We start from the raw sequence: 10,043 nt of genomic DNA, 5'->3' as shown, positions 1-10,043 counted from the left end.
TAAGGTGCTTGCCTGCAAAGCAAAAGGACCCAAGTTCAATTCCCCAGGACTCATGTAAGCCAGATGCACAAGATGGCACATGTGTCTGGAGTTCGTTTGCAGCAGTTAAAGACCCTGGCACATCCATTCCCATTCTCTCTGCCTTTTATTTCTCTCTTTCTCTCAAATAAATAAAAGAAAAGAAAATAATTAAAAAAGACTACATCTTAAAGTCTTCTGCAGTATAGTACTTTATTTGCACCTCTCTCGTACTGTTTGGGTTAGGATCTGAGCTATCTCTCAAAGGCCGTCGTGGGGAATGAAGGTGTGGTCCCGGGCAACCGAGTTTCAAGATGGGGCTTTTGGGAAGTGAATGGATCATGAGGGCTCGGACCCATCAGTGGGTTCGTCTGCTTAGGATTGGCAGCAAGCTGCTGAGAGGTGTCAGCAGCTTTAGGAGACAGGGCCTAGAGGGGGAAGGAGGTCATTATGGATGGGGGGATATGTTTGAAGGGTATATTTTGTCCTTGTCCCTTTTTCTCTCTTTCTTGCCCTCCTGCTTCCTGGAACCAAGCAGTAAGCAGTTTTTTCTCACCACCCACTCCCTACCATAATGTTCTGCCTCCTCAGGTTCAGAAACAATGAAGCCAAATGTTCATCAAGAGAAGTCTTTGAAACCATAAGCTGAAATAAATACATTTATTTATTTACAAGCAGAGAGAGAATGAGAATGGGCATGCCAGGGCCTCCAGCCACTGCAAACAAATTCCAGATGCATGCACCACTTTGTGCATCTGGCTGTATGAGGGTACTGGGGAATCGAACTGGGGTCATTAGGTTTTGCAGGCAACTTAACCCACTAAACGCACTAAACCATTCCTCCAGCCCTAAATCCTTCTTCTTCTTTTTTTTTGGGGGGGGGGTTTGAGGTAGGGTCTCACTCTAGCTCAGGCTGACCTGCAATTTACTCTGTAATCTCAGAGTAGCCTCGAACTCTCAGTGATCCTCCTACCTCTGCCTCCCGAGTGCTGGGATTAAAGGCGTGCGCCACCACGCCCGACACTAAATACTTCTTTTAAGTTGATTTTCTCCACTATTTTGTTAAAGTGAAGGCATATGACTCACCCCCACTCTCCTTCATAATACATTGCTTCTCTGCGAAATAGGATCGTCCACTCACTTTCACTTGTGGTTTCTGACATTTTCCTTTGTGAGAGGCAGTGTCAGGCATAGCGGGCGAGGTGAAGGTGCCTTTTTCATGGGACTGGGCATAGCAGAGAGGGGCAGAAATTAAGCTCTGAGGTGCATGTGGTATCACCTGCTTACTGAAGGGCTCAGCGTAGTCCTCACCTCGCAGCTAATCATGGGTCACCCACAGTCTACTTGTTGAGTGCCCACAAAACCAGCTTCAATAGTGGTCTGGGAGTTGGAGGCACTAGGAAAACAGTTACTTCAGCCTGTTATCTATTTTTTTTCTCTCCTCCCTATCAAGTGGTTTCTCAGCTAGTTCTCCTCAGCTCTGATTTTGGTCCAAGTTGATGGCCTTGAGGATTATGCAAGAGCTAGTGTGGCTGTTGGAGGTGGAGGGGGTTCTTGAGGGCTGTAGCCTGAGGCTGGCTGCCCCTGGCTTGTTGGCTACAGAAATCCTTGGATGTCTCTGAATATTTTAAATATTTTTTATTAAAAAAATTTTTTTAAACCTCTCCCATTAAAAAAAAATTTTTTTGTTCATTATTTATTTATTTTATTTGAGAGTGACAGACACAGAAAGACAGATAGAGGGAGAGAGAGAGGATGGGCACGCCAGGGCTTCCAGCCTCTGCAAACGAACTCCAGACGCGTGCGCCCCCTTGTGCATCTGGCTAACGTGGTACCTGGGGAACCAAGCCTCGAACCGGGGTCCTTAGGCTTCACAGGCAAGTGCCTAACCGCTAAGCCATCTCTCCAGCCCTTTTGTTTATTTTTTTATTGATTTATTTGAGAGCAACAGACACAGAGAGAAAGAGGCTGATAAAGAGAGAATGGGCACACCAGGGCCTCCAGCCACTTGTAAATAAATAAACAAACTCCAGATGCATGTGCCACCTTGTGCATCTGGCTTACGTGGGTTCTGGGGAATTCAAGCTTTGAACCAGGGCCTGAGCTTCATAGGCAAGCGCTTAACTGTTAGGCCATCTCTCCAGTGTCTTCTTTCATCCAGCATTTGCTAGGTGTCTGGGTAAGATCTCTGCTGTGAGGCACTGGCCTTTTACAGACCCCTCTGTCCTGTTGGGGGTACTCTGTGTGAAAACAAAGGAGCAGGTCTATGTAGACAGAGAGTTGCAGGGCCTCTGGGGGGCGGGGGGAGAGGGCAGCAGCAGAGCTAGCCCAGAATGGCAGCCACAGAGACAGGCTGATGCCAGCCCTGACCCACTCAGGTGCCCCTAATTTCTGTGTGAGCCGAAGAAGTTACAGACATTCTCTGGAGCACAGGTTCTCACTGGATAAGCAGTAACGGCAGGATGGATTTTGCAGGACTGTTAAGCATTATCATTATTATTATTATTTTGCATCTGCGTGTGCAGGATGTGTGTTGTGGGGTGTGTATGTAGATTAGTGTGCCCGTGGGCGTGCATGCAAAGGCCAGAGGAGAATGTTGGGGATCTTCCTCTATTGCTTACCCTCTTATTTCCTTCAGATGAAGTCTGTCTCTGAAGCCAGAGCTGCAGTTTTTCCGAAGCCCTGGCAATTCTCTGCTTTTGTTCTCCACGGGACTGGGGTTACAGGGGTGCATGTCTCCCCCAGCTGTTTACTGGGTGCTGGGGGATCAAACCCAGATTGAACTTAGTCTCACAGCAAACTCTCTTCACTGCTGAGCCAATGTCCCAGCTCTTTAAGTGGGGTTTCTTAGCCTGTATTGCAATCTCTAGTGAGTAGAAAGCACCTTGTATAGAACCCAGCACCCCCTCTCATACCCTAGCTGTTTCCTTTGTCCCCACAATTTTATTTTTCCAGGTGGGGTCTCATTCTAGTTCAGGCTGACCTGGAATTCACTCTGTAGTCTCAGGGTGGCCTCGAACTCACTCCTACCTCTGCCTTCCAACTGCTGGGATTAAAGGCGTGCGCCACCGCGCCCGGCTGCCCCCACACTCTTCTCCTAGCCTCGCTCCATCCCCACCCCACTCTCTTTCTCTCTTTCTCTCTCTGACTCTCTCCACGTGCTGCATCCAAACACAAAAGGAGCTCTAACCAAACCTTTAGGTCCTTCCTCTGCTGTGCTATGCCTGGGTGGGGATTCAGGCCCAGAGGGGACAGTGGTTTGTAATTATCTCACTGGACCTGCTTGCAGGTGGCTTTTCATGCCAGACTCATGACACTTGATGTAACATACTAGGTTTGAAATTTCATCTCGCCAATTACCATGGATTTTTGTCTCATTATTTATTATGTATTATTATTTCATTCAGATCTTACAGATTTCTCTCTTTTTTTCTTTTTTTGGTTTTTTGAGGTAGAGTCTCACTCTAGCGCAGGCTGACCTGGAATGCATTATGTTGTCTCAGGGTGGCCTTGAACTCACAGCAATCCTCCTACCTCTTCCTCCTGAGTGCTGGGATTAAAGGCGTGCACCACCATGCCCAGCTCAGATCTTATAAATTTCTTCTTCTTCTTTTTTTTTTTTTGGTTTTTCGAGGTAGGGTCTTACTCTAGCCCAGGCTGACCTGGAATTCACTATGGAGTCTCAGGGTGGCCTCGAACTCACGGCAGTCCTCCTACCTCTGCCTCCCGAGTGTTGGGATTAAAGGCATGTGCCACCACGGCCAGCTTAAATTTCTTCTTCTTATTTATTTATTTGAGAAAGAAAGAGGGAGAGAGAGAGAGAGAGAGAGAGAGAGAGAGAGAGAGAGAATGAATGGGTGTGCCAGGACCTGCAGCCACTGCAAACAAACTCCAGATGCATGCGTGCCCTTGTGCATCTGGCTAACGTGGGTACGGGAGAATCGAACCAGGGTCCTCAGGCTTTTCAGGCAAATGCCTTAACCGCTAAACCATCTCTCTAGTCTTTATAAATTTCTTTTAATCTACATTTTGTTACACTTATGTTTGACCTAGTTGGTTGTAGTATTAACATATGTTTAATAAACATACACCCATAATTTTAAAATAGTTTGTACAAGTTTAAAAGTCTTTTTCTTTTCTTCTTCTTCTCCTCCTCCTCCTCCTCCTCCTCCTTCTTCTTCTTTGTTTTTGTTTTTTTGAGGTAGGGTCTTGCTCGAGCCAGCAGGATCTGGCTGGCTTTGAACTCACAACGATTCCTCTACTTCTGCCTCCTGAGTACTGGGATTAAAGATGTGCACCACTATGCCCAGCTGAAAACTATGTTTCTTGCATTAGCTATACTTCCCTTGTTGCTAAGACAAGAGGCTTAACAAGATGCAATTTAAGGGAGGAAGGGTTTTCAGCGTATAATTCGAGGGGACATAGGTCATCAGGTATGGGCAGGCTTGGTGGCGGGAGCATAAGGCAGCTTGTTACATTCAGTCCACAGTCAGGAAACAAAACGAGGAGCACTGGTGCTTAGCTCGCCCCCCCAGTTTTATTAATCCTGACCCCGCACGTGGAATGCCGCAACTCGCAGTTAGGTGGTTCTGCCTATTTCAATTATCCTAACCTAGAACTGCCCTTACAGACATGACCAGAGACTTGTCTCCTAGATGATTCTAGATCATGCGAGGTTGACAATTAATCTTGACCATCACATTTCTATCTTCTCATATCGTTAACTTGGAATTTTCTCTTGTGTTTTTCTTGTTGGAGTAAAGCTCTATCAGTTTAGCTAATATCTAGAGGGATATAATTATTGGGTTCTGATGCATATATTTTAAAAACATTTTATTTTTATTTATTTATTTGCAAGGGGAGAGAGAGAGAGATTGAAAAAGAGTGGGTGTGCCAGGGCCTCCAGCCACTGCAAATGAACTCCAGATGCATGCACCACTTTGTGCATCCAGCTTTACATGGGACTGGGGAATGAGACAAATGTCTTAACTGCTGAGGCATCTCTCTAGCCCAGCATCTATATATTTAAAAAATTAATTTTTATTCATTTATTTGCCATGAGAGAGAGAATGGTTGGAAGGGATGGGCACTCCAGAGTTTCTGGCCACTGCAAATGAACTCCAGCTGTATGTGCCACTTGGTGTAACTGGCTTCACGCGGGTCCTGGAGAGTTGAACCCCAGCCAGCAGACTTTGCAAGCAGTGCCATTTCTTCAGCCCCTCTGATGCATATTGATGAGAGAGTCAATATTTTTCTTCTTAGCATTTCTTCTTTTCTATAATTTGTTTTTACATTGGACTCTCCATCTTGAAACCTTTTTTTTTAATACTAAGCCTACCTGCCTTTCCTTCCCTCCCTCCCCCTTCCCTCCCTCCCCCTTCCCTTCCCTTCCCTTCCCTTCCCTTCCCTTCCCTTCCCTTCCCTTCCCTTCCCTTCCCTTCCCTTCCCTTCCCTTCCCTTCCCTTCCCTTCCCTTCCCTTCCCTTCCCTTCCCTTCCCTTCCCTCCCTCCCCCTTCCCTTCCCTTCCCTTCCCTTCCCTTCCCTTCCCTTCCCTTCCCTTCCCTTCCCTTCCCTTCCCTTCCCTTCCCTTCCCTTCCCTTCCCTTCCCTTCCCTTCCCTTCCCTTCCCTTCCCTTCCCTTCCCTTCCCTTCCCTTCCCTTCCCTTCCCTTCCCTTCCCTTCCCTTCCCTTCCCTTCCCTTCCCTTCCCTTCCCTTCCCTTCCCTTCCCTTCCCTTCCCTTCCCTTCCCTTCCCTCCCTCCCTCCCTCCCTCCCTCCCTTCTTCCTTCCTTCCTTCCTTCCTTCCTTCCTTCCTTCCTTCCTTCCTTCCTTCCTTCCTTCCTTCCTTTCCTCCTTCCTTCCTTCCTTCCTTTCCTCCTTCCTTCCTTCCCTCCCTCCCTCCCTCCCTCCCTCCCTCCCTCCTTCCTTCCTTCCTTCCTTCCTTCCTTCCTTCCTTCCTTCACAGATCTGAGGCTTAAACATAGGGTCTCATTCACACTGTGTTGTACCCTTAAAGTACTCTGTGACCTCCCTGACAAGAGGAAATATTATAAGTATTTCATGCGCCAGAGAATGTGTTGTTCTCACAGAATGTACTAAAAGTTGTTTAGATACAGCAAAAGGTTAAGATAGCTCACAAAATTGTTTCTGATGTAAAAGAAGGGAGGGTTTCTTCAGTTTTAATCTTTCTTTTTTTTTTTCTTTTTTTTTATCTCTTGGCTCCTGAGCCTCACAGGCCTCAGGGAAGCCTTCCTAGTTTTCCTTCTGATTCTCCTTTTCAACATAGCCACTTGCTGTTGCATGGGGCGTGCACAGCTATGCGCTAGAGAATTCCTTTACTGATAAAAGCTGTGTTGACAGCCAACTGGATACACAGCGGCAAGGAGGCCACCTTTCATATGAAACCGATTTTCTAGACCCAGGAGTTCTCTCTAACACTGGGGAATGATGGTAGGTGGAAGGGGAGGGACAGGGACACTTTTGTGTTCCATAATGTAAAAAGGAATCTACGCACGTTGCCAATGACATGTTTGTTCTGAGTTAACTCTCCAGCCCAGATGGTTCCTGGGGGAGTACCAGGTTGATACCAGTAGACAATGACTAGACATTGTTCCAAGAAGTGTGACCCCAGGCACCCAGAGAACAAGAGAAGAGTGCAAAGGAGGACAATGAGAGAGGCATGGACATCGCAAGTCTCAGAAACGTGGCTGACCACCTGACCTGAGGGCCAAGGCTGAGTTCTGGAATAACTGACTGCCTTTGCCCCTCCCTATGAAAACCTGACGGCTGGAGATGAGATGTGAAGGCAGTTCCCTTCCCCCAGAGTCACAGATGTTTGGTTCTCCTGACTAGAGCACAGCTCAAAGATCCAATTCCTGCCTCTGCTTATTGGTGTTCGTGGTGACGGGCATCCCAAGCTCCGGTAGTCAGGTTACACAGTTTCAGCCCTCAACCTAGTTAATTTTAAAACATATATTTATTTATTTGTAAGCAGAGTGGGAGGGAGTTCCCCGGGACTCTTGCTACTGTAAACGAACTCCAGATGAATGCTCCACTTTGAGCATCTGCTGCTATGTGGGCATGCTGGGGGAGAGAGAGAGAGACAGGGAGAGAATGGATCCACCAGGGCCTCTAGCCACTGGAAATGGACTCCAGATGAATATGCCACACTTTGTGCATCTGGCTTTACATGGGTATTGGGGAACAAACTTGTGTTGTTAGGCTTTGCAGGCAAACACCTTAACCACTGAGCCATCTCTCCAGCTCCCTTAACTGAATTCTCAATACCATGAGGATGTGGGGCATTCAGTTCCAAGTACGCTGCATCTAGAATGTGGTGATCTTCATTTATTATTTTTTTTTTACAAAGATAAGGAGATATTGTATATCTTCTTTATTTCATTAGTTTAGCTAGACAGTAGTATTAAAGACTTTCAAAAAGTTTCCATGAGGCAAAACACATTTAGTTTGTTTGTTGAAACTTTTTAAAAAAATTTATTTTTATTTATTTATTTTGCGAGACAGACGAGAGAGAAAGAGGCAGATAGAGAGAACAAGTGCGCCACTCCAAATGAACTTCAGACACATGCGCCACCTTGTGCATCTGACTCAACGTGGGTACTGGGGAATCGAACTTGGGTCATTAAGCTTTACAGGCAAACGCCTTAACTGCTGAGCCATCTCTCCAGTCCTACTTGTGGCTTTTTTAATAGCCAAACTACAGTCAATATAAAAGACCTTCTTATCTATGGTGTCTACTGTGTGCTAGGCACTCAATTGTTTCATAAAGGAAGGAACAAACGAATGAGCATTAAGGGACCATTTCTGTTCTGTTAAATTATTTAAATACTATTTTCATATTAATTATTAATTGATTTTCATCTCTTTCAAACTTATTATTATAATTGATCATACCATTTAAAAGTCAGCTTTTCAGATAAATCCAGAAATTTCATTTTATTTGTAAATGTTAGAATGACAAATGGTTAAGATACGAGACGATAGCAGCTCAGAGAACCAGACCCTGTATGTGTGTGTGTGTTTGCAAGCATGTGTGAGTGTGTTTTGTCTTGCTAGGGCCAATCTTACACTGGGGCTCTCTTTAAGGCCTCAGTTGCTTACTGAGCTTGGACACAGCCCACGGGTCTGAAGTGGCAGAATGAGCATGTCTCAATGCCAGAGCAGCGTTTGCCACAGACAGTGCACTCTGCCAGTCCCCTGTCCTCCCAGAGACCTGCGTCCTCACCCCATCGTTACTTTGATGAGGTAAGACCTTCGTTGATATGCTGGTTACACACTGCATTTCTAGCCAAAAGTTACTTAATCCCAAAATTATTTCCTGTGGGGGAATATCCTTGGCCTTTGACTTGCAAATCATTTTCTTTTAATATTTTCTTTTTATTTATTTATTTGACAGAAAGAGGGAGAGGGAGAGAGAGAAAGAAAAGGCAGCCAGAGCCTCCAAACACTGCAAACAAGCTCCAGGCACACTCGTCACCTTGCACATCAGGCTTACTTGGGTCACAGGGAGTGGAACCTCTGTCCTTTGTCTTTGCAGGGAAGCGGCTTAACCGCTAAGCCATGCCTCCAGTCCCAAACCATTTTACTTTAAAATCTACCACCTGTTTTCCATGTTCTATGGTGTTTATTAAGTTCCTTGAAACCGGGCAAAGTGAATGACTGGACAGTCTATCATTTACATACCTTTGGTTTTGAAAGTCGTTTGCCCTCAAAAGCGGGCAGGCGAGACAGTGCCACCGGCAGGACGTTATCCTTGCGGAGTGTATTTCTTACCTTCTTGTTGCTGGGACAAAATACCTGATCAGTTTAAGGGAGGAAGGCTTGATTTCATTTTATAGTTCTAGGTTAGAGTCCACAAGGTAGAGGAAGGCATGGCCGCAAGGCCTTGAGGCAGCTGGTCACACTCTGCCCACAGTAACAAGCAGAAAGCAGAGAATGCTGAATGCGCAACTCTCTCTCCTCGTTATACAGCCCAGGACCCCAGCCTATAGAATGGTGGCCCCCACAGTTAAGGTGGTCTTCTCACCTTAGTTAAGCCAATCGAGATAATTCCTCAGAGACATGCAGAGCCTACCCTAATGATCCTATGTCCTGTCAGGACGGTCTGAACCATCACATGGTGGATGGAACACAACAACCATCTCACAGGGTGACTTGAGCCACTTTCATATGCAGATACACATGGGTTAGGAGCTTGGGGACAGGCTGCCAGAATCCAGGAAGCCGGGCAGTTGTGGGTCTGGCCCTGGGCTTCCTGTGTCCAGCGGAGATGGATAGCATCGTGTCATCCCTTGGAAGTAGAAGAGGTATCTGGTCCCTTGAGGCACACGCTCTCCCTGGCAGGATGTTATCCTGGCGAAGTGTATTTCTTACCTTCTTGTTGCTGGGACAAAATACCTGATCAGGGGCTGAAGAGATGGCTTAGCGGTTAAACGCTTGCCTGGGAAGCCTAAGGATCCCGGTTCAAGGCTCGATTCCCCAGGACCCACGTTAGGCAGATGCACAAGGGGGCGCACGCGTCTGGAGTTCGTTTGCAGAGGCTGGAAGCCCTGGTGCGCCCATTCTTTCTCTCTCTGCCTCTTTCTCTCTCTGTCTGTCGCTCTCAAATAAATAAAAATAAACAACAACAAAAAAAAAGCCTGATCAGTTTAAGGGAGGAAGGCTTGATTTCATCTTATAGTTCTAGGTTAGAGTCCAGAATCCCTGTGCCTTCTGTGTGTGGGTCTCAGGTACACATTCACAAATGTGGCCAAAATACTAATTTGTCAATTTGTATGGCCACTGCCTTGATGACCAAAGGGCTGGGTGCCCCACATTCCTTAAAGTAAAACGCAGAGACACACCACTTCTGTTTGCTCCTGTCCTGGCGTCATTCTCATGCCACGGATACTTGTAAGGTTAGGGAGTGACCAGGACCACGCAGGACCACTCTGAGGCAAAGGTGAAAGCTTTTATTTGGGAAAAGCTCAAACTGCCAGGGCTGACTCACAAAAGGAGCACAGCCAAC

The sequence above is a fragment of the Jaculus jaculus genome, chromosome 19 (assembly GCF_020740685.1).
Source record: "Jaculus jaculus isolate mJacJac1 chromosome 19, mJacJac1.mat.Y.cur, whole genome shotgun sequence".
NCBI classification, from domain to species: domain Eukaryota; kingdom Metazoa; phylum Chordata; class Mammalia; order Rodentia; family Dipodidae; genus Jaculus; species Jaculus jaculus.
Note: the sequence above shows the minus strand (reverse complement) of the source record.